General features: G+C 37.3%; 1 protein-coding gene across 10 annotated transcripts in view; it reads right to left on the bottom strand.

Annotated features, from left to right (window-relative positions):
- Positions 1–25238, bottom strand: part of LMO7 (LIM domain 7) — a 183605-nt gene that overhangs the window by 53266 nt on the left and 105101 nt on the right. Inside the window, exon 1 of one of the 10 annotated variants that reach the window (XM_048852446.2) lies at positions 5227–5324. The exons of the other annotated variants lie outside the window; for them this stretch is intronic. The gene's annotated coding sequence lies outside the window, so the exon portion shown is untranslated. Of the gene's footprint in view, positions 1–5226; positions 5325–25238 lie in introns of those variants that run through there. 10 annotated transcript variants of the gene reach the window in all.

The raw sequence follows: 25238 nt of genomic DNA, 5'->3' as shown, positions 1-25238 counted from the left end.
GTCCATATTTCAGAGAATGCACTTGAAGAGTACAAGCAGTAATACTAGTGAACCTGTTTTTAAAAACTGCTCGCTTGTAGAGCTTTGGTGTGTGAATCCAGGTGTATTTTCAAGGGTTCTGCTCCTGCAATAAAATTTTTAGGAGGAAAATTACGAGAAACTTCTCTTCCTCTGGGGATGCTCTCCAAGACTCCATAGAAGATCATATAGTTTCAGTAACAGATACTTCAAGTGAGGAAGAAATCCTATAGCGGACAACTATGAAGTCATCTGTTTATAGGGGAAATTTCTTCCAAAATCCCTTCAGTCAGGGTCTACGAGGGCTTATATCTCCTTATGAAAACATTTTATCCTATCTAATGTAACTGTTGGCCAGAGACTGGGATTTTCCCTCTTTTCTTCTTGGCTCCAGGGAGGCTTCTATCCTCATCTAGTTCAACTGTAATATCTCTCCTGTTCTTTACAGCATATATACATAACTTTGTATCACTGACAGCCTTAACAGATATTTTGATCTAAGTGTTCCTTGCCATGTCTGCTTTTTGTCAGGACTTGTTTATATGGTCTCCCCAAATCTTACTGATTTTGTACCAACCAGTTTGGTTCCACCTTGGTTCAGGTGGAACGTTTTGCTTCTGTACAAAAATACTCCTTTCTCTAAAACATTCCACATGCCTAATAAAATTAAAACATCTACCCATTCACAATCCATCCCCCTAGGTCCCATCTTGATGGCCCTAAAAGCAGAACCAAGCCAATTCAAACAAAAAGCTACCCTGGAAACACCAATTTAAGCCTTTTTGAGAGTAATCTAAATTTAACATCCAGGACCACTCACACCTTCCCGTATTACTGGTACCAATATATACCATGACCACAGAGGCTTTGTCTAAGATATCTCAGTTTTGTTTGCAATTTCAGATGGAGATGCAGTATATTTTTAGTATGTTTTATACTCTTGGGGTAGCCTTTGCTGCTTCACTCAAAATGGGGCCTTACAATGCACGTTTTCCACTTATATTTGACAAGGGCTCTACAATCTTTATGCCAAGATGTAGACTTCACTACAGTATCTGTGCTCTGGAAAAATCAGGGTGGATGGCTAATGTGCTCCACTTAGAAACAGGAAGGTGTCCTGATAAGCCTTCAGAAATTTCTGATAAAGCAGAGAATATGACAATCCACTTTCTGAGCATGGTGAGCCCCTATGAACATATAATTCCTATGCTCACCACTCCATCAGTTCTGAGTCCAACCCAAAAAGTGTTAACTTTAAAAGTTCTAAGAACTATTTATTAAGATGCCATTACCTCTTTTTTCCATTACAACCATTGGAGTTAATTCGGGTGTCCTACCTGATAAAAGCTGAAGTTTTGTTTTCTGGGATTGGCAGCCGGGTGTACAGGTGAAGGCCCTACCCTTTATGTGCTTGAGCCTATTTCTGGGGCTCAAGTCACAAATGGTTTTTTTTCAGTCAGGCTTTTCAATGAATATTATAGTGTTTACTTGCAGTTGTTTGTTTTGGTGGATTGCTTCAGGCCAATATTTTGAAACAGGAAGACATTCCGCTACTTGTTTTAATAACCACTATATAATACCTGTGTAGGTTAACTATAATACTTAAAGCAATATAAATTCTGGAGATCTACTTTTACACCTAAAAAGCCAATGAGTTTATCTTATCCCAGAAGAAAACGCATGAAAATTCCCGGAAAACTTAGTTTAATGAGGTGAAATTGCCTTAGATTTGCTGCTGTAATTAAATAGGGAAGTCAAGAGTTGCTCAGACCTATCCAGTAGGTTTTTCTATCACTCTGTGCTGGCACTTACATCACTCCTTTGCTTCCTCTAATTTGAATTACTATCATTTGGTGCTTTTGAGCAGCCTGTTACAATGGATGCAGCAGGAAGGCATGGAAAATAATCTCTCGACCCCAATATGATAGCCGCCTTCTCATTTAAATACCACCCAAAGATGCAAAGTCCAGAAATAAAACCTATGAGAAATTATTAAAGATTCTTTTTAATTAACTACCTAGACTGTTTCTGGTTCTTCCAGTGTGTCTCATCTTTCTATGTTCTCTCTTCTGTATTGTAAATTGTCCAGTGCAGGTGGTACTTCATATTCGTATTTTGCACAGTACAGCAATATTATTATGGGCAACTAGCAAAAACCTGACTTCTTTTTAAAGTGGCTAACAACCTAGCTTGCCACAACCTGCCAACATCCTAACATGCCAGAGCAAGTATCGAAGTCCTGAAGGAATTTTCCAGCAATGTGGTGTAGATGTTTACAAAGAGAAATTGTTCAAAGTGCCTATATCAATGCTGGAGTAACAATAACAATAAAAATAGGTATCCCAAACCTTGAATTTTAGTAAGATGTAAACTATTAAAGCAGCCTAATGAAATCCTGGTAAAAGCACCAATATCACCATGTTACTGAATGGAATTAACCATGTAACAAGTCAATTGTCACCCAAGAACTTGCTAAGAACTCGTCACCTAAGAGTTGCTACTCAATGGTTATTCTACCTGACAGGTGCAACAGGAATGTAACTCAGATTCACCTACTCCAAAAGGCACTTGTTATTATCATTTGAACTATTAAAGAACCTCCTACATGAACATATTAGCCAAACTCGTGACCAAAGTATAAAATCCACAAACAACTTTATACTTAATACTTGACACATTTCATTTAAACATACTGATGGAAAAGATTATAGCCATTTGGTAGGAACTCATTGTGAATTGCAGAAAAACTACTAAGCGTGCTGGTGTTTTTTCCAGGTCTGCATCAAATTATAACAGTGTGAAATTTTAATTTGGTTGTTATTAATGAAAGTGTGGAATAAACAGCAGCACACCTCAAGTTAACATTATATTTAGTTCTCTTTAATAAAGCACTCCTATTGAAATGTTAGTGTATTACTGTGTTAATCATCATAGGCTGGATTTTGCCTTTAGTACAGACCTGAGTTAGGGTGGAGCGTATGAGGTCTTAGGCACAATATCTCCTAGAATTCACTGTAACACTTGGGCCAGAAGAAGGAATTTGTGACATCCTTTTTGGGGTGCCACACTTCTCAACCTCATAGCCCCAGATGGCTAGCCAGCTTTGTAGCCAGTGCATAGGACAGAATAGCTCCACCTACTCTCCACCCACTTGTTCCTATCTGACATGCAGCCTCTGTTCTTTGAGCTTAGCTCTCGGTAGCTCTAATGCAGCCAGTTAAGGTTCACCTCTCCTCTTCCATGCAGCTCCATAAGGGTTAGCCACAATTTAGCTCTGAACAAGTTTTCCTTAACTTTCCATTCTCCTATACTGTGTTTGATGGAAATAAAAAAAAAGGATAGGACAATGATTTTGACTATGTAGCTTTTGAATCACTTAACATTCTTGGATAATTATAACCTCCTCTTGAATGTGAAGATAGAGTATCCAAGTACATATGCAGCCCTGATTTAACAAACACTTGTCTCCTGTAGGCAATCCAAGGAATTTAAGTGGTAAATTAATTGCTGAAGCAAACAGAGTTCACAGTTTCTTAATCAATGCAAACAAATTCTATTACATTTAAATTTGTAACTAGGCTGCTCCTTTACTCACTAAGAACACAATGACACAACCCAAGGCTGCAGCTATGATATATTTGTAACAGTCATGTTGGGAAAAATACACATTACTATGACTTGCTATAAGCCAGCCAAGTCACTAGCAATATCATTTTGCTAATGTAAATTATTGAAGTTTCAATTTATAAGGCTGCCTAATGTCATTGTCAAACATTACTTCCTCCCTGTTCCCAAACATTGTAATAGAAAATAGCACTAACTGTTAAAGCTCTGAAGCTTTTATGAAAACAAAAATAGTTATTTTTTAAAAAAAAGTTACTGCATTTTCAATATGTACACTCTCTCATAAGGTTCTCCTTACAGTTACACAGATGAAGAAAGAATTGTAACAGCTATATTTAAAATTGATTTGTTTTGAACATTTAATTTGAGTACTTACTAAGATTTTAAGAAAAACTCTAGTCTGTTTTGATGTCAACACTTACTTTCCTTCCCCGTCGCCTGATAATATACACACTAAACTACAGGTACCACCAATACATGAGTTTATGGCTAATTTGACACTTCCCAGCAACAAGCGACATGAAACTCAAAACAAAGAGCCCTCAGGTCAGGGAAATACTACTGCTGCTGATTTCATGCCATCCACTGAGGCATTAAAATGCTTTCTAATTTACTCTATTTTTTAGTTACAAATGTAGAAATCTTATCCATAGTTCTAAAAAAAAAAAAGTTTATCTGTTATATCTGAATCTGGGAAAAATCCATCTTTATTAAGGTGTTTTTTTAAAAATTCAGTTGTATCTCTCAAAATATAGATGGCTATTTTTCTTCTCCAGACCTGCTGGGTATATAAATCCATGCATTGATAGACTTCTGCTCTAGGCCAGTGCATTCTGCAGTCATCCAAGGCTGCTGAATTTGCCTCTGAATGTGTAATGTGTGTGACCATATGTAAAATCTTCCCTTGTTCTGTCTGGCATTGAGAGCATCTCTCATTACCTGACACAGCGGGGAAAGCAATGACCTGTACTCTATTAGTGACACTGTACAGGAGTACAACGATCTCTCTTAATGAGCCAAGACAGTTCTACTCATTCTCAGGCTGAGCAAGTTTCAATGCTAAACTAAGGTGCATGAAGCCTTTGTCAGAAACAAGGCTACTAGATCCACATCAGATCTCCTATAAGGAAGATACTGTTGAGGGAGCCAAATGGACATGGATTAGGAGAAAGAGACCAGTTTGAATCACCCAACAGAAGGAGGTTTGGAAAACACCATTAGTGGATAAGGACTATTACTCCTTTCATCACTGACAAATGCCCCAGGCCCATTGCTAAGCCCATGCCCCAGCGACAAATACCCTGAACCCCTCCTGACAGCTCTCAAACCTCTCTCCCCTACTCAGTCCCCCATACTCTAAAATATTGTCACTATGCAGTTTATCATAAAAACAGAAAACAGATTTCTTTTAAATAGGTATATTATTCTCCTTTTCCACCTTGTATCATCAGGGGCTTTTCATTTCACAGATGCAGGCTGCAGACTAGAGGTCCGCTGTATTGCAGAATGCACAGGCCCCCTAACTGTGCTGGAACGAACCAAACACTCATTAACAGACTTAAACAGAGGACGGACTCTACTTACACTTATGACGATGTTAAAGCATCTGAAGGTTTCTCCACCCACTCAGGGGTATGCTGCACAAGTGAGTTGTTCAGTCTCTCTGCCCAAATGGCAATACACTCATGCTAAATTTTAACCTCCTTGGACACCTACTCAATTGCTAATAATATTCTGACTATCAGATTTCACTGAACTCCCACATGTTGCTAAGAATAGAAGAGCTTCAATGGAAATGGCACAATTGCATGGTTACAGAAATATAAGGACACTTCCAGCAGCTGAATTTTTCATAATCTGGATATTCAGCTCGAAGCAGCCTCATTTCAGAACTCAGCCCAGTGTAAACATTACCCTGTGATTTCAGCCAATACCCAACTTTAATTTGAGCTCAAGCCCAACTTGCAGATTTGGTCATTCTTTACATGTAAAAAACCCACAAATATCTTTCAACTTAGAGAGTAATGTGCCCACTGGACTCCATGCTATGTATCATATATGTAACAGCATATCAGGCCACCTGTAAAGTAATGTTTAAGGAGTCTCCCCTTCAAACACCCACTCCATTTATGACTACATTCCCCACACCTCTGTGCCCTTGCAGCCTGCTCAGACTGTGACAACCATCCCTCATCAACCGACTCGTGAAGCTCTATTGTCTCTGATGACCGAGTAGCCACAGCACTGGAAAGCTACATGATGGAGCAGAGAATTTCCAAAGTGAGGAGGGGCAGCCAGAGAATTAAAAGACTGATGCAGATTTAAAGTCTTCGTGTGCTCTTCCTATTCCCCAGCTCACTGCTATGACCTTTCATGCCGTCTCCTGAGACTGGAACACCCTTGCAGATCCCATCCATTATGCCTGTGCATTTTCTTACATCCCTTATCAAAGTGAACAGAGTTATTTCTAGATACATGCATTAAACCTGGCAAGGGACGGCACAGTCATTTTATCCACTTCCTCATGCTTCTCCTTTCCTACCCCTCCCTGTGTAGTCATCCCCTCTAGTTTGTTCACATCTTAATTTAGATCATGAGCTCTATTGGGAAGGAAATCCACCTTTATATTGCAAAGTGCCAGGCATATCTATGATGCTATATAGTACAACAGTGCCAATAAAACAGGACAAATTGAGTGAGGTCAGGATCCCTGGTCAAATAAGTCCCTATAGGTCACAAAGCTGAAGCCACAACTAGTAGGGCAACTGATTGATAGGGTTTGTAATTTCATTAAAAAAACAAACATTTTAAGGTATTTTAAAGCATGCTAGAATGTAAGTTATATTGGTGGTTAATGCAATACCACTGACTGGCTCTAATCTTTATATTTTTCTTAATTATCCAGACCTTGAGACCCCTACAGAAAAACACAGCTTCTCAGCAGAGTGAACCAAACAGATTTGCCTGGGTAGTTAAGCTGTGCATTCCCTCTGCTCTGCCTGTTTACTCAGGTCCTGAAAATATGTGGAGACATCATGAGGTAACATCTGCAGGCTTACATAGAACAGTCACCTCCACAAAGCTAAAGCACCTAATTTTAGGCCTACAAAGTTTTGATGATGTTTTGGTGGTTGGTGACTGACAGCACTATGAAAAGTTTCAGTCCCCCCGCCCCCCCAAATTCAGTGACAAGGAAACCACTGTTTATGAAAACCACATGAAACAAGTGGATAAATGATACTGTGAAAATGTTCACATATTTCACACAACCCTAACTGGTGCCCATCTACATCTCTGCTTTGATTTTTGTCTAAATTTTCCTTTCTGACACACTTAAAGATGTTTGTGAATGTAACAGTAATACACAAAATCACGTGCCCTTTTTCTCTCTGCTCTGGGAGCACAGTACCTATTAACATCAACTTCTGGAAACCCATGAGACCTAGTATTTATGTCAAGTAGAAATAGAAGAAAGTTGAATAAAGTAACTACCAGGTTCTTTGTTGCAGTCAGCCACATGCCAGTCATTCTGGCCAACAGCACCAGTACAACGCCCTACTTTCACAAGAAATGCCTCCTCCTAAAGATAGCAAGTTAAAAGATGGAAAGATGACTCAGGCTTGCATGGATGATAAAGAGCTTTCGAAATTTTGGATAAACAGTTTAACCTTATGGGACATATCTGAACTTCATGTTAGCGCATACTACTCACTTGTTGTCTACTCAGTGATAAAACAGAGTTGGTCAAAATTATTATAAGCAAGTAATTTTTAATCACATTTAATGTTTTAATAACTAGCTCCAATAAAATCATTTTTTTACATTTCATACCATTATTGGTACATCCGGTTATTTCATAGATCTTCAAAACATTGCTCCAAAGTATTTGTAGAGTATTATTTGAGGATTTTTTTTTTCCTTTTGGCCTTCCTCCGATTGTTTACATTTCTCTGTATTGAATTGTATAAACTGGGTCGGTCTTCCCAAGCATCTTAAGTTACCCTAAAGTTTATTTCCTTTATCTTTTGTTTTGACTGCCTTTTGCTTCATTAGTGATTTTCAAATTATATAACCACATTCCATATTCCTTCCTCAAAGTCAATACAGATCCTTATGGTTTTCCACTAATCTCCACCCATGCTAACTTTCCTTGTATTTATTTTCTCAGGTATATTTTCTGGCTAGACCATATAATTTACTATTGACATAAAAAAAAAGTTGGTCATCTGCAGATTTTGTAGCTATCCACACAAGGCAGTGCAACTATCTAAATTACAGTGCTTAGTTTTCCTCCCAAATCAGACTGCAGACTTACTTATGAGGCCTCTTCGAAAACTATAAATATCAAATTAAATGTTAAATCAGGTACTGTGATTATTGACTATAGGCACAACCCATAAAGGTATAGTTGTGGATTAGCACAGAAGTATGGCAGAAGTTCAACACAATATATCAAAAATATCACTGAGTAAGAAAAAAAACAGCATTTACTTTGTCTAAATTAGAGTAACCATGGTAACTTGCAGGAAGAATGTCTCAAAACAATCCCAATATTCAATTTCTCTGCCAGCTGGTCTTGTTTTGTTGCCATTATATTAAGTTTAACATTTCTTCTGAATCATGAAAACACAAGTGCTGTACTTTTACTTTAATTTCTGCTCTGATTTTGACTGAAATATTTGCAGTGTGAAAAAATTTGCTTGAATGGGTGGATACTAGAATTAAAATTTCAACTTCACTTTCCTTTCATCCACCTATATTCTTTCATTACATCTACTAAAAGTTGTGCTTGTCACAGTGGTATCTGAACAATATCAGAACCTAGACAGATTAGACTGAAAAAAAATATATCTATTGAGGCTCCCTTCTTGGTCTGTACCCAGATGTAGATTTGTTAATTGTTACTTTGGTGGTAGGAAAGCAGGGTGAAGGAATATACTCATTAAATTATTAATATCTTTGTACACAATTAAAATAGCTGATTAAGGTTTCAAACTTTTAGTGTTAAGCCCTCACTGAAGAAAAGTTACTGCTTACGATTTGAAAAACTGTTCTAAAATAAGTTATAAGCATTCGGTTGCTTATTTGGATTGACAATTTCTGCTATATTTTATTTCTGTAGGTATTTGTGGGTAAAAAAGAGTGGCAGGTGATGGTAACTTGTATTAACTATTATTGCACATAGGACTATAGCAATACTGAATGTCGCTAAGTGTGAACTGTTCTTTGCTTCACTGCTGGATAGTTATGGATTTATGTGGAGACAGCACAGTAGTTTAAACACTCAATGGAGATTGTTTTCTTGGCTAACTATGAATGTTTTATACTATTAGAAAACCAAGATTCCCAACTCTCCAGGGAAGAAGAAATAATTATTTCCAGCACCTGATGGTACATGAAATACTGGATTGAATAGGCATCATTGATCAAAGACTCACTGTAAAAGTCCCAGAAATGGGACAATGTAATTTTGTGGTCCTGATGTTACTGAAATCTAGTCTGTTGCCACATAAAGAAATACATTTTTGTGATAGGTTCTTCTGAAATGATGACAGCTGTGCGAAAGTTCTTGACAGAACAAGAATCTTGGAAGTCGATCTGGTTTATTCAAAGAAAGGACAGAATGCAGGTGACAAAAGTCAAGGATGGTAAGTAAATAATTATTCCACAAGTGTCATGACAATATGATATGGAGGCATCAAAAACACCACCATAGTTAAGGTTGTGCTGAGACTTATCTTTATGTCAGGGTTAAATCCTTCTGTTTCACACTTCAGTTGTTGAATTTAGTCTCCAAATTTGACATGTAATATTTTGGCAAAATATTAACAATTTTATAGTTCCTTTTTCAAATTTTCCCTTATTTTCCTCATGTTTATTTGAGTTACTCTAGCAACCACTATATATTATCATATATGAAAGAGAGCAAGTGGGAAAGAGGTCAGAGTAATAAGAGTAAAGGCAAGCTCAAATTGAACCTTGTCTCCAGAAGCTAAAAAAAGACTCAAATAATTTGGTTTCAATCACATGTGCACAGAGTGAGGCATAAAGTAACTGACCACAAGGAAAGTATTCAAGTTTCATATTGCCTTAGGTTTTCCTTGTTTGCCTCTTTATTTATGGGCAGAGGCTTGAGCCAGAATCAGACATTCCACAATTCAGATTTTCATTGACTTGCCTTCTGGGTTCAACTTCCTTTTTGGACAGAAGTTGTTTCTCTGAAGTGGTTCATGTAGAAATCATAATCTAAACAGTAAAACTATTGCACAAACAAAAACTATGAATTATAATCCCCCTGCAAAAAGTCAGAGAACAATTATCTTGCCTCATTTTGCTTAGACAAGAACAAGCTAAAATAAGCAAATATTTTCCACATTTGCTGCAAATATCACGTGCTGATCTCAGCCCTTGGATCATCTATGTGTAATGGAGCAAGTTAAAGGAGTGAGCAACCTGAGCTGAATTTTCTGTAGTTTTCAGTCAGTTCTCTAACATTTGAATCATTACTAAATTTAATTGGTCATTGTCACTGAGAAAGTTACTCTTTTTCTGCTGGAAATAGAACAGTTCTCCAGTGAAATGGACAATCTAAAGTGCTTTATGGTACATGGAAGCACTTACCTTTGACTTAAGCCAGCCAATCAGATAAAGGATATTTTTAAACATTTGCTACAAATGTTAAAATTTGAGGAGCAGGTCTTCTGTCCAAGTTCTCCATGTTGGAAAAATGAATGCTCCTCTATTGAAAGAGTGAGAGAATGGGTAAAAGTCCAAGTATTTGCATTGTCAGCATGCCAGAAAGCGGTGTGCTTGGGTTGGGGTGCGGGGGGGAACTAGTCTGGCCATGTACCTTCAAAGTTAGAGTTATATGAAGCAAAACTATCCATATTCTCAGCACCCCAAACAATCAAAATGTGCTGTTAGTCACATGAGAGTATCCTCTGTTGGAATTGGAAGTGTAACAAAAAATGTTAAACTAAATTACTAGCTTGGGCAAAGAGACCCAGCCAAATAAATATGGATGATCTCACACCTTTACTTGCATTGGTACTTGTGAAACATGTAATTTGTACCAAAAAAGTGATGACTGAGAAAAAAACCTAACATCATTATTAAGACACCACTAAAAAGAGCTTTAACAGGCTATTCCTACTTGACCGGCAAAAGAAATGGAAAACAAGGTCCTGCCCCTGTTTGAAACAGAAGTCAAGAGCAAAACTCCCATTGACTTCAATGGGAGCACAAAACAGACCCTAAGTTAGGAAGCTTTCATCCAACAGAAAAAAGGTACTGTACTGTAGGCATTCACACTTTACACTGAAGCTACAACTGGTCATCTGCAAGCTTTTAGCAAAGTCTAGCCAAAATAAGTATAGGTCTTGCAAGCTCACTGAAGCAAACACACATATGTAAGGAAAGTGTATGCTGACCTTCCCAAAAGCCAAGCTTCCTTAGTGGCTTTGTCCTTCGCACCCAGAGGTTGGGTGAGACTTAGGGCTTGCCTACACTGGAAAAACATGTTGCTGCACACTAGCTACTCCACACTATGTGCCTTTATGCGCATTAACTGAATGCATTTTGGAAGCTTAAACTAAACCACCTGAGGTCACTCCGTGTGCAAAAAGCGTCCACGCAGGGAGTTAATGTGGAGTAGCAAGTAGCTTTAAAGTCACATCCTAGCTTGTCACATACTAACTTTCCCATATACTCAAGCCCTTAGTCCATGGAAAGCAAAGTGGGAGTGGAGAAGAAGTACAAAGCCTTCTTCCAACAACATGCAAATAACATTTCTGCTTGCAAGATGGAGTTTCTTTTGACCCAGCTAAGAGCCAGAGGCATCCCAAGGCTTTCATCTGGGACTATGGGCCTAGAAAGATTCAGGGCTTCCTTAGAAAATTGTGAATTGTGTCATTTATAGGAAATTACTAAATTTAATAAAATCAAAAGAAGAGCAAACAACTAAATCTGCCATTCACAAATTACAAAGGGTCAGGGTGAGCTCAGGATAGTCAATGATAAGTGTTACATGCAGTTAAACTCAGCCTTGTTTCCTATTTAAGTGTTTGGGCGGCACAAGCTCCCTGGCATCCTATCATTTACCACTTTTAGTCCATCAGTAATTAATGGTTTGTCACCCATCTGCTACTGGGCCAATACTCTCTGATCCCATAACAGAAGTAATGGCCAAGTTCTTATCATCCAAAGTCATTTAAAACTTCTAATCTGAGATCGGATCATAAGCCTGAAAATACATCCAGTCTGATCAAACTAATCCACGGTTTTCTTCTTATTAGACTTACAGCTATGGTTCTAAGTGTATCTAAAACAAAATTACATTTCTGGAAATAACATAGGGAGGGCCAGCTCAGAGACGTACTTGCCCAGGGATGACTCTGCAGTGTGGTAGACCTGGGCTAAATTCTAGCCCTGTTCTCTTATCCAGTGGGCTAGAAGTGCTACAGAGAGGAAATTCAATCAGCCCAATGGAAAATAATTTTATGGTGTCACTCAATTTCAACCTCTAAAGATGATTAAGGAATAAGATTGTCTGGCTCCAGCTAGAACCCATATGCTCCTTGGCCAAAAGGATGAAGGGCATAAAGCGCATGAGGAAAGAATGGTATGGGAAGTTCTTGGTGCCATGACATGGATGCAGAGAACTTGGGAAGAAAAGCCAAACATACAAGAACTGTCATCTTGGTAGATTAATCTTAAATTTACATATACAAGCATTAACCAGGTTCTCTCTACATATTCATTAGGAACAAATGTTGTATTCTTAATACAGCTGATTTACAGTCACCACACAGTCACAGCAGTTAGAGAAGGAAAATAGTTACTACAGGTTCTCAGACAGTGGTCCATAGACCACTGTTGTAAAAAGTATTGACCGTCACAAATGTGTTGGACCTCCTTATTACAAGCTGCTAAATTGAATTAAATGCTAAAAATATATTAAATATTTGCCTAATACATCCTCCTTTTCCTGTTTCATGACAATGAATGGGTGGAGAGCTGGTCCATGACACACCAAACCTATTCATTTATCTAGCCCATGCTCCTGCCAGTGTGCTCCTCACTTGTTAGTACATAGGTTAGTCAACTCTAAAATGTCACCAAGCTGGGTCCCGTAGTGTATTTTAAAAATAATGTATTGAAATGCAGGCTTATGGTAAAAAGTTATGAAACATATAGAAATTGAAGTTTAGAGGTTATTCAGCAATTGTTTTATACGTCAAAGGAATGATAACCATTATCAACATAGCTTATATTAATGAGAGAAATTAGCATGATTTACCAGTTTTATAGATTATGGTTATTGTCCATATTCTCAGCAAAGGATTACCCAGATTGCAGTGTATATCATGCAAGCATCATCCTTTATCATTTGAATTTTTTCTCATAGCAGACCACCTCATGATATAACAAACCATCTGTTCAGTGTGATATTATTGGGCATCTGCAAGGAATATATGGTGCCTTAGAGAACAAAAAGAAAAGGAGTACTTGTGGCACCTTAGAGACTAACCAATTTATTTGAGCATGAGCTTTCGTGAGCCACAGCTCACTTCATAGTACTCCTTTTCTTTTTGCGAATACAGACTAACACGGCTGTTCCTCTGAAACCTGTCATTAGAGAACAAAGGGGATTAGTGTTAAATCTCTCATCACAGTTCAGGAGGAGTTATTCTTTGAGTAAGGTTTCAAAAATATTGGACAAATGGAATGATATATGCCTCAAAAAATATTTGGTATGAAAACTATTCCACAAGATGATATGATGAAAGTTGCTTATCTTATCACAGCCCCTTCAACATAAATTTGAATATGAAACTACATGAAACTTCAAGCTTGAAGTGCAAATTTAGGGAGTAACATAAAAGCGTTACATAAAATTTGATGGCATGAATGCAAGACAAAGCTTCCATATGTATCTGTATTTATGAAAACTGCACATAAAAGCCCTTTGCTTGGAAAAAATATAGTACAGCGTATATTTTAGTAAAACATATTCTGCAGTTCACTACCTGACATATTATTAAGCTGTTTTGTACTTGCATGAAGCCTTTCACCCTAAAGAATCCCAAATTGTTTTACAAACTATGGACAATGTATTCAAGTATTTAGGCACTTGAATTCCTATTGACTTCAAAAGACAGTGCAGGCACTGACCATCTCTGTAAATCAGACCATTTATTTAGGTGCCTTTCTTTAGGCACCCTATATTTTGCAAATTTGTTCTCTATACATAAAGTACCACTGAAATCCAGGCAACCTGTTTTGAAAACTACCACCATCAAGAAAGCAGAGCCAATGGGGATACAGCTGTTACCCTGGATGATGATAAAAGGAGAAATTGTGGCCAAGTACTTTGGACAAAAACTCCTACCCTTGTAAGTAGTGCCATAGGATCTTCAGCATCCACACAGAGCTGACAGGACTGTGGATTTTAAAGCCTCTTTCTGAATCACTGGATTGTATGTGATTTAGAGTAAGATATGCAAATTTGAATACATCAGAGATCTAACTTAACTCTGTGCTCATTTAAACCTACTTAGAATTCTTACCATACTCAAAATGCTTAAATTTACGATTAGACAAAATTAATTTTGAGATCCTCCTGGTAAAACTAATGAAAATGCATTATGCCTTTTTTGAAAAGCTCTTCATTTTGCTCTCTAAGCGCCCTTCTCTGCAAACAGAAAATCTAAGCCCAAAGTTTCCTGATATACCTTTTGAATTGAATCAACATTATGTTTAGATAATATTACAGTGACAGCATAGGCTTTTAGTATGGCAGTTAGTAAAAGTCACACCAAAAAAGTTATTTTCCATGGACTACTAGAACTCATTTCTTTAGTGGACAGTGAATATAATATTATACTACAGTATTTACACATTTATTTTTAGTGCCTCTAAATTCATTGTATTACAAAACTCTTTACATGGACAGATTAACAGATCAGAGGATCTGCAGCTCACATCAACACAGGTGTTTCCTTTTCTGGCTCCGCATTCCCTGTGATCCACCTGAAATGTGGATACCTCCTCCTTCCAAGCTGTCCCTCACACTTGGAGCACACTCCCTCAAAGTCACTACTCATAACTTTCAAATCCTGCCTACAAACTTACTCTTAACATCTCCTTTATAATGAGTTTTGGGGAAGACAGGTAATTTTTTCTTTAAAAAGTAATCCTTAACGTCTTAACAAGCAACTGTGTGATCTTTTGACACTCACTGTCTCTCTCTCTCTCTCCTGTAACATCCTTCAAACACTCCTTGCTTGCATCCTTCACTTGTTGTCTCATGTTATACTTGGATTGTGTGCTCTTTGAAGCTAGGGCCATGTTTTTACTTGTTTTGTGAATTGGCTAGCATATGTCTAGGCTCTTGAAAAATAACCAAGAACAGAAGAGATGCATCTTCAGCAGAGATCTGAAAAGATATGGAAAGATACAGGAAGGCTATTCCAGACAGCAGGAGGAGCAGAGAAGGCTATTGGAAACTGTAGCTAGATTGCATGTAAGAATTCAAGAGGCTGAGATGATCACAAGGAGGGGAATATAGGGTGGAACTGGAACAAGATTTTGAAATGATTTCACGCAAAACTTTGCCCCTTGTAAAATCTAACAGAGTGATACTAAGAGACTAGAGTATTTTAACACATTAGTTTAGGCACCCAAGGTACTCTAAAAGTCCCTATTGTCAAACACCTAGCACATCAGAATTAATAATAAATCAAACACCAGTCTTGAAGTAACCTGAAATAACCAGCACAAAAATTCTATGATGTATAAAGCTGGAAAATATGTATTTAACAATTTTCCTTCTACCATTTTCACTACACCTCATTCTAGTTGGCAAGAAGCCCAGTCTCCTCTGAATAGAGCTGAGCAAATAGTAGGAAAATTAATTAAACGTGATCACTAAATGCTACATGCCAAACCTATATGCAATTAAATCTGATCAAAAAGTGGGGGCCTTAAACATATTTGCTTTTCTGTGAAAATTCTGGGAGGAGCTTTTATTCACATGAATACAGATGTCTTGCAAGAATTACCATATTTCCACCAGCAGTGCTGGCATGCCCCTACATCCAGTGACCAATAAATCTAGCTCCTCTCTCCCTGGTTCAGTCAGGAAGGAACTGAGCCATTTTAAATAATAGAGTTCAAATACATAGCAAATATAATCCTTTTCTTGGGGACAAGAAACATTTCAAAATGCCCCCACATTTTCCAGGCCTGCTATCTCTTGGCCTCTCTCTTCCCACAATGAAGTGCTTTCTCCCAGGTACATACACTCTCAAAGAACCAAAGCCTCAATGACTTATTCAAGCTTCTCTCATATTCATATATATAAAGCTTATGTCCCCCAAAAGGGAACAGAAGTCATCCTATATGACATAGGTCAGTGATTCTCAAACTTTTGTACTGGTGATCCCTTTCAAATAGAAAGCCTCTGAGTACGACCCCCCTTATAAATTAAAAACACTTTTTATATATTTAACACAATTACAAATGCTGGATGCAAAGCAGGGTTTGGGGTGGAGGCTGACAGCTCGCAACCCCCCATGTAATAACCTTGCGACCCCCGGAGGGGTCCCGACCCCTAGTTTGAGAACCCCCGACATAGGTGGTCAAGTCATGCAGCCAGAGTATTGAATTCTGACTACTGAATACTCCAAGATTTATTTGATGCCAGCAGTTCACAAACAACTCAGTTTTATAACTTGTAGCTTTGCAAACTTATTTGAGTCTATATGAACAATTGCAAAGAACTGTTTGAATCATGGAAAACATTTACAAATAAATTTGTGACTGACAATTTGTGACCAATTACTCTGTTCTCTGTATGAGCTAGCTGGATAATTGAATAAATATCATAAGCAGATTTTCTATGATTAACAGGAACAAAGTTGTTAAATATATTATTCATCCATCTTTGTGAGAATAAACTGAGGAAATCAGATTGATTCATGGTGAAGTTTGTACAGACAAAAATGGGCCAAATAAGACAAACACACAAGAACAGTTAAACGAGCTACTTCTGTGAAAAAGTTGCATGGCTTTTCACCCATGAAGGGGCGGAGAGAAGAGAATGAAATGGCAAATACTATTTGTAAATCCTTGGAGCTCAGTGACCTTTGTAAGATTTTCCACCAGCAATTGACACGCAACAGAAGCGTGCACAGCCTAAATTTCAAAGAGTAAAATACTTTGGATAGCAAAAGTGACTGTGGTTTGCAGAATGACAGCACTGAAGACATATTTCGTTAGCAATGCGTCTCATTCTGTATTTATTCAGTCTGGGTGGGTGTGCCTTCTGCTTAAGCATCTGATGTGTGATCTGAAAAAGTTGGTAAAAAAACTCTTGAAATCACTGCACTTTATAAGAGCAAACTTATTACAAGTTACAATGTTGGATGCAAAGTATATGAAAATAGTTTTTTGCTTATTTGTAGACAGTAATCTCAGCCACTTCTGCTAATTTGTTACTGGTATTTACTAGCTTTAATAAATAGAATGTTAAAATGGTTTTATAAAATAAAGTATTTCTAAAAAGCTAAATTTCTATGAGTTTATGACAAATATTCACTTTCCTGTGAGTGACTCTGAGCTGGTCATACCTACTAAAAAAAAAGTTTCACACTGGTCTAGATTAAGAGATGTATATTCCTTCCCTACACTGATTTTACTGAGATTGTCAAAGACAACGATCCCATTATTCTTAGTACTGAGGAACATTTAACAATTGCAGGCTCTAGCTCTGCTAGTTCAGTAAAAATAGCAGTGCAACTATGGTGGCGCAGGTAATGGCTCGGGCTAGCTGCTGGAATATGCACCTGGGGGTTGGGTGGGATTGTATTTTGGCGACAAGCCTGAGCCATCGCCCGTGATACCATGGTCATGCTACTATTTTTAGTGCACTAGCTTGAGGAAAGAGCTGGAGCGTGTCTACCCAAACTGGGAATCACACTTCCCTGCTGCTGTGTAGATATACCCACACAGTTAAGAGCTGAAAAACATCTTGGATGAGATTTTCAAAATCTTGTAAGTGACTTTAAAGCACAAGCCATAAACTTTCAAAATGGACTTGTGCTCTTAAATCACTTAAGTGCTTTTGAAAATCCCACCCCTCAACTAGTCTGGCTCCTACTTGTGCAGTAGGTGCCTCCAGTTTTCACAAAGGCACCTCAGTGTCTCTCTTTCTGCCTAGTCTATTCTTCCACCTATCTTGTACTGGCTTCATTAGGCTGGATGTGCCACTCACACAATTTTCTTTAAAAATGTTTCAGTCATCTAATAGAGATCCAGAAAATTACCAAGCAATTAAGTTGACCAGTTGCACAACAGGATTATTGAATATCATATATTGAAAGAACAGTTCACGAAAACCTCATTGCTTGATGTTTGTTCAGTATACAGAAATCAGAATTGATTTGCAAACAGCATAAAGGGCTACATTCATTGGATAATCTGACCAGCTCTAGTTCCTAAATCCATGTTAATAAGGTATCAGTTCCTTTGAAGACCACCAAAACAGTTTGAAAGGAGAGAAGTTGAAAAAAAATGGAAGGAAAACATAAGGAATCTATTGCCACTGTAAAACAGTTGGAAAAATACAGAAAATATACTTTGCATCTATTATTAATATCAATTCAAAATTGCATATGAAAAGCTCAGTGATTCAAGTTAAAACAGCCATTACCCTTTGTAACCATCACTTATGCAACTACCTCATGCTTTCTATTCCATTCTATCTAGGTTGTGACACCACGCCCACCAACGTGGCAACTGTGTGATGGCTTAGTCACCGTAGTGATGAGTATTGCAAAACATTGTGAGGGTGGAACACAAGCTACACTCTTACCTACATAGTTTTCAGCCTACTAAGATAATATTGCCCAATAGTAGCCCTCCTAGAGTTTCATGTGAGAGTTAAAAGCCTCTCCAAAAAAAAAAAAACCACACCCAAAAAACCTTTGAATATAAAGAAGAAAAATTGTTTAAAAAAAAAAAAAAGCAGCTCAAGAGACACCATGCATGTCTAGGAATAGTCCCTTTAAAATGGACTATTAGGGACTAAAAGCAAATGGGAGTTGAGGATGCTCAGCATCTTGCAGGAAGTACTAAGTATCTCATAGAATCAGGCTAGCTAATAGGAGAAGGAGGCGAGAGACAGAAAATAGGAAGAGGACAAGAAACAGGCATTCGTCAGCATTAGGCCAGAACTCTCAGAGCTCACATGGTAGCATCAAGGCCAGAGATCAGTAGCAATATTTTTAAAAGATACAAAACAAATCATAAAGGAGCAGTGGAAAATATATAAATTTAAGCATACAATTTTTTAAAAGCACATTAGCTCAGCAGTGAGCTAAGGTTTTGTGAATTTAAATGTTTAGCTTGTCTGGTTCTTACTCCCTGAATATCATATAGTAGCTAAGCTAAGCTTTCCTTCATTTAAAAACAAGTTATACACAAGCAAAAAACCCAACAGGATTATCCATTTTATCAGTGTGAAAAAGTTAGCAAATCTTGAAGAGCAATTGAGTCTTCTTCTGTGAATATGCAGACAAAAGTCTATTGGGTTTTTAAGTTTTGTTAACATCTGTTGCACTGTGGAGTTACACACTTTTCCTTACCTGCACATAATGGAAGTTTTTCAGAAATTTCCCACTGCTGCTAACTCCAGTTCAGTTCCACTCCTAGTAGCAACATTTACCACCAGCATAGAAGAGTCTCCAGCTGCTATGCCGTCATTCCTGCAAGGTGCTGAGCACTGTCATACACCTTTATAGTGCCACAGTTTGTTCTTCCATTCACCTTTCCCTGTCCCTTCTCACTCATTTTTAAGAAAAATGTTTTTAAAAAAGACTATGTTAAAGCAGGACCTGTACCAGTACCCCATAGCTGGAAGACTAACTCTACTCACCAGGGTAAATTCAACTTCATCCCTCCTGCAATTTTGAAGGAACAATAGTTGTAGCATCTTGCTTATGGGATTTTTATTTAACATTTTCAAGACTATCAATCTTTTCTTTTTATCAGACCTCTTTCCCTTCCTGGGTTCACTTCACCTTTTCTTTCCTATAATAGATCATAAGGCAACTTTTCTTGCATTATGTTCAGCATCTGTTCTCTCATTCCTATTTTCTCATTTTACCCCCTTGTATTTTCTTCTTCATTTCTGTTCAATGTTCTCCTCTGTAATTTCTCCTTCCTTCTGCCTCCAAAATCTTACTTTTGATTCCCTACTGCTTTTTTCTAATTTAATTATCTCAGTCTTTCTTCCAGTATATCTCTTGCACACATCCATCCTTAGACCTACACATCTAGTTTCAAATTTGCAGTTATAATGTTGCAGATATTTTTGCATTTAATACATATACGGACATTGTATAAAAGGTCAGTTCATCACAACTCTCACATTAGCAACTACTATAACAGAGAATTAATTTAATTCTGATAATGCTGTTGAAGACAAATCTTTACACGGAGAAAGTTATTATTGCAATTATTAGCGTGTGCAAAACTGGAAGCTGAAATACACGTGTTCCACTTCTGTGGGTTTTTTTGGGTTTTTTTTTGTTTTTGTTTTTGTTATTAATGGAGCATCTCATCAAGGATGGTTTCCCTTTAAACAGGAAAAAAGAACAACCATATTAGAAAGTTACCCTGTGAAAGAATGTTAAACAGACCTATTGACTGACATAGTCAACACTAAAGAAGGCGTGGATTAGTATTAGTTTACAGAATTATGCGATAATGTCTGCTATTCAGATTTGTGATGAAAACATGTCTTAAAGTCAAACACTACTAGCCTTAATACTGTGCAACTAAACCCTGACTTTCAACTGCTCTAGGTATGTTTGACCACTTTTTTACATGACTACATTGATCACACCTGAGGACAGTCAAAATTTGAAAGTATCTTCTGCAATGTGCTGCAACATTTGAAAACAGCCTTCAACATGGGTATGAATTAAAATGGATACACTATTACCACATAGATTTGCCCAGTTTCGTTCAACAGTTTCTTCTTGTGAGTTATTCACTGGGCTCCAGTAAATTTGGCTGTAATTTAATATTCCATGTAACAGTGTAAATATTTCAGACTCAGCATTTTATTTCCAGTTAAATATATCCCGTCATGTATAGCTCAGGGATTAACAATGGCACATATACAGTTCTACAACATCGGGTTCACAGGTGAGAGTGTATATTTACAGGAGGGCTTTTGTGGGAGAGTAGAGAAATGGGAGAAGAAATATCACCCATATTACTCACAAAAAGTTAGTTAACTGATCATCCTTAGCCGCTTCATTGCTTAAAATACAATTCTGAGTCAATATCAGAGACCCGAGTCATTTTTACAGTGATCAAGTATCACTACTACTGCCTGTTGCCTCCATAGCCAACACCTGTTACAAGTTCTCTAGTCTTATGCTTACAACAGGTCTCTGCCCTTTCTTCAGACAGTGACAAGGAAAGAGTGGGCCCCTTCAGGTTGTTTATACGTTTCTATCAATTTGGCAACCTTCATTTACACAACACTGGTTGGGTTTTTTTGATCATTTGTGGAACATTCTTGTGATAAGATAGCAGCAATAAGGGAGGTGGGAACAGAAATTTCAATCCCCTTCAATTTGTACTATATAAAATAATTAGTATGCTATTTTTGTAATAGCAATTATTTCAGGTAGTACTAGAAGTAGAAATCATGCAAAATGTCTTAGTGACTATTATATGCCTAAAAATTACAAGAAACAGCTGTTAGAATTTTGGTCTTTGAAAGCATTTTGAAATTGTATTAAGTAAAAAAAATATAAATATGAACTGATTACTAGAAGTAGAAAATAACCTGTTGCAAATGGAAGACACACTATTTAGCTTAGTTGGACAACATTACTGTCCTCTTGTATAGAAGTTTGCTCACTGTTACTCTGCAGATAGGAAAGGTACAGAAAATAATGCAAGTGTCTTTCCTCCTCTACTCCCTGCTCTCCCCAAAGCAAGAAATAAAACATATAGCTCCCAGTAGATTAAAAAAAAAATCAGTTCTTCATGTTGCATGTGGGCTTGTCTATTGAAGAGACAACTGTATCATTCAGGGATTTTGTGGTCACTTACAAATTCAGTGTCAGATTATCTCTAATTGTATCTAGAGTTTATATATAATTTGGCATGCATACCAAGAAAGTAGATAGTCTACATTATCTTTACAGGAGTCTCTCAACATACCAAATCCCAAAGGCACACAATGTATTTCTATAAAATAAGGTACTAGCACCAAAAGATTACAACTTCCATAATGCACCTTTGCACCCTTCAGTATTAGCTTCCATTCTTCAAACTGGATTTCCCTCCCCCCATCTCTCCCATATTGTTTTATGAATACCATTTGTTTTCGGATGGCAAGAGACTGAAGACCAAATTTGCAAATGTATTCAGGTGCCTAAAGTCGCAGATATACATCTAGTGGGATTCACAAAACAGCCTAAGCAGATTAGGTGCCTAACTCACATTAACTTCATGAAATTCACTATAAAAGCCAATTAGTAATAGCGATGTTATCTAAATTAAAGTTATCTCAGGAGTGTACTTTTTAAAAGGTAACATGCGTGAATCCTGATCTGAACATATAAATTCCTTCTTCAAGAAAGTTGCTCTTTTTTCTTATATGGCAGTTAGATTTGGTTGAAAACTTCCAACTATTTAAATACCAATAAGGGTTGACTGGTGGCACCATAATCCTCCCTAAATGTATTTGAATTACTCTCTCATCCATTCCCAATCTACACTTTATGTCAGAATTTTTCAGACCTTTTCAGCCTTTCAGTATTTCCGGCTGTCAACTAAACTGCTGTGGTTTTCAGCTTTTACAGCAGAACACTCTGACAAAACAATCAAGGTAACCAAACAATATACAGACTATGATCGCTTACAAAAAACACAAGATAAGCAAGATACTACTAAGGATCACTAACTAGTAAATTACCCTACAGAATGACCTAAATACAACAATCTTAAGAATTTCTCTTAATCTTAATTATAAGAGACTTCAGATAAAATAAATAAGATTAAATAGTTTAAAAGATTAACATGTATACCAGTTACTCTGAAAAGCTAGATTTAATTCCTGACACATAAGTCCAAAGTCCAGAGCATATTTTATTACTTACAACCATAAATGACTCAAAACTTAAGCATGTTAACCATATGAACTTTGAATATTTTATACCCAATGTTACTATGATTTATGATACTATTAGACTATACAACGTGTAATGAGTTCCATTCTCTTGACATGTGCATACTTCTCATTGATATAAATGAAAATTACACATTACAAAGATTCAACTGCCATAGACACTGATACACATATGGAATTACCAACTCTAAAGTATTAATTCAAGTTTTATGTTTTTAAGAAAATACTAGTGATAAATGACATGAATAGAAACACTCAATTCATGAAACCCTTCAGGACGTTTCTGGTGGTGTTCTGAAGTGGGGTTCCTGAGTTGTTTTTTTTTTTTTTTTTTTTTACAGCTGTCGTGTGACCAGGAAGCTTAATTACTACAATGAACATATATTTTAACTATGTGTAAGAAATATTTTTCCTTCTCATCTGAATGCAAACTTAAAGAACATAAGAAAGGCCATACCGGGTCAGACCAGAAGTCCATCTAGCTCAGTAGCCTGTCCTTCAATAGTTGCCAAAGCCAGGTGCCCCAGAGAGAATGATGTTTCAACAGTTGCACTTTAATCTCAGGTTAAGTAATATTCTGATGTATAGACAGGTCAATTATCGATAAGTCAGTGAAATCTTGCCCTTTAAACTTTTCATTTTAAACTGAATTAAATTGCAGTTTCTCAAGTTGATTCTTCCCCATTAAATTTAACACTAAGGGGGATTTTGTTCTTATTTACATTGGTATAAAAATTGGAATAACTATTGAGGTTAACTACAATGCCACTTGTAATCCTGAAGTACATGACATGCATCAATTGCATAATTCGCTGTTCTGCAAACTTAAAAAGTGTGAAATTGCAGTTCTGTGGTTCTTTGAATAGTTTAAAGTTGTATTTTCCAATTTACTTAAAATGTTTTCTCCTCTGAAAGTAAGGAGCTATAGCAAAACCAACTTCCCCACCCAACTCAGCCAACGTATCTCAATTCTGTCATGTAGCATGGCCACCAATGCACTATTTTATAGTGGTTGCCAAGAAGAACAAAGTTTAAATTCAAAGTTGCTAGTAATAAAACAATAGCAAATTAAATAACTGAGCCACTTACTCACACATTTGAGGTCTTTTCCTTTTAAGACAGATATTCTAGGATTCCCATTTTATAAGCCTTTAATTCTGAATTCTCCAATCCAATTGTGGTACCCTACAGCGGAGAACCAGCTACAATTCCCTGAAGAGCTTGTCAACAATGCACCTTGAGCTGGCCAGATGGTCCCTTTCATCGTTTGTTGGAGAGTCTGAGTGTGTTGCCTCCACAATGTTCTCACAATGCTAAGCTAGGGAGTGAGAAATGGTACTGTCCCAATACTAACACCCAGGCCAACAGACCACAAGTGCAGTTCTCCCCATAGATTTCTCTCTATTCTCTACATTTGTGTATCTTTCCTCTTTTCTTTTTCTGTCTGTCTGATGTTTATGACTGTACGCCAACTATTGAAAAGAATCAGCCCCTCCTTCCTGCACACACACAAAAAAAACCAAACAAAAAAACCACTCCCCAATATAATTTGGCTTAAAAATCACAAGATTTCTGAAAAAAATATTAGGTTTAGATTTGTCCTTGTTTTACTTGCCATTTGATTTTAGAACATTTACAGTACACTTGAGTCAAGTTTTTCAGACTTTTCTCTGCAACCACAAGGGCTAGCAACTGATGCTTTTAAATGAAAGCTGAGATTCTCAGAATCACATGACTCCAGGAGCCAGGGTTTTACTAAAACCACCAATATTACAAGTCTTGCAATAAAAGTACGAGAAGTTGGTAACATTGGTCATGCCTCAAAGTCAACACTTGGAATACTTCTAAATATAATGCTTTCCCCATTGATGCATAGAGGAGCACTAGCACGGATGAGACCTACACCAGCACCAGGTTTCAGAGTAGCAGCCATGTTAGTTTGTATCCGCAAAAAGAAAAGGAGTACTTGTGGCACCTTAGAGACTAACAAATTTATGTGAGCATAAGCTTTCGTGAACTACAGCATCCAATGAAGTGAGCTGTAGCTCACAAAAGCTTATGCTCAAATAAATTGGTTAGTCTCTAAGGTGCCACAAGTACTCCTTTTCTTTTTGCGTACACCAGCACCAGTTTCACTCTGCTTTTGGTGATTGAGCACAGGAATGGGCATCATTAGACCAGAATTCTACGCTCAGCTCAGCTACTATTTCCATTGCAATCTGTATGTTTCCCATTTGATAGCATGTATGTGGGTGGTGTTACCAATCAGAGCACCTCTCTCCCTGTAACATACTTTCACAATTGCAGTCCACAGAAATACCTGAGCTGGAGCACCATTGGTACAGGAGGAAAGGCACTATGGGCAGGGTGCTCTGTGTTA

The sequence above is a fragment of the Caretta caretta genome, chromosome 1 (genome assembly GCF_965140235.1).
Source record: "Caretta caretta isolate rCarCar2 chromosome 1, rCarCar1.hap1, whole genome shotgun sequence".
Classification (NCBI taxonomy): domain Eukaryota; kingdom Metazoa; phylum Chordata; order Testudines; family Cheloniidae; genus Caretta; species Caretta caretta.
The sequence above is the reverse complement of the archived record's forward strand: the minus strand, read 5'-3'. Positions and strand labels throughout refer to the sequence as shown.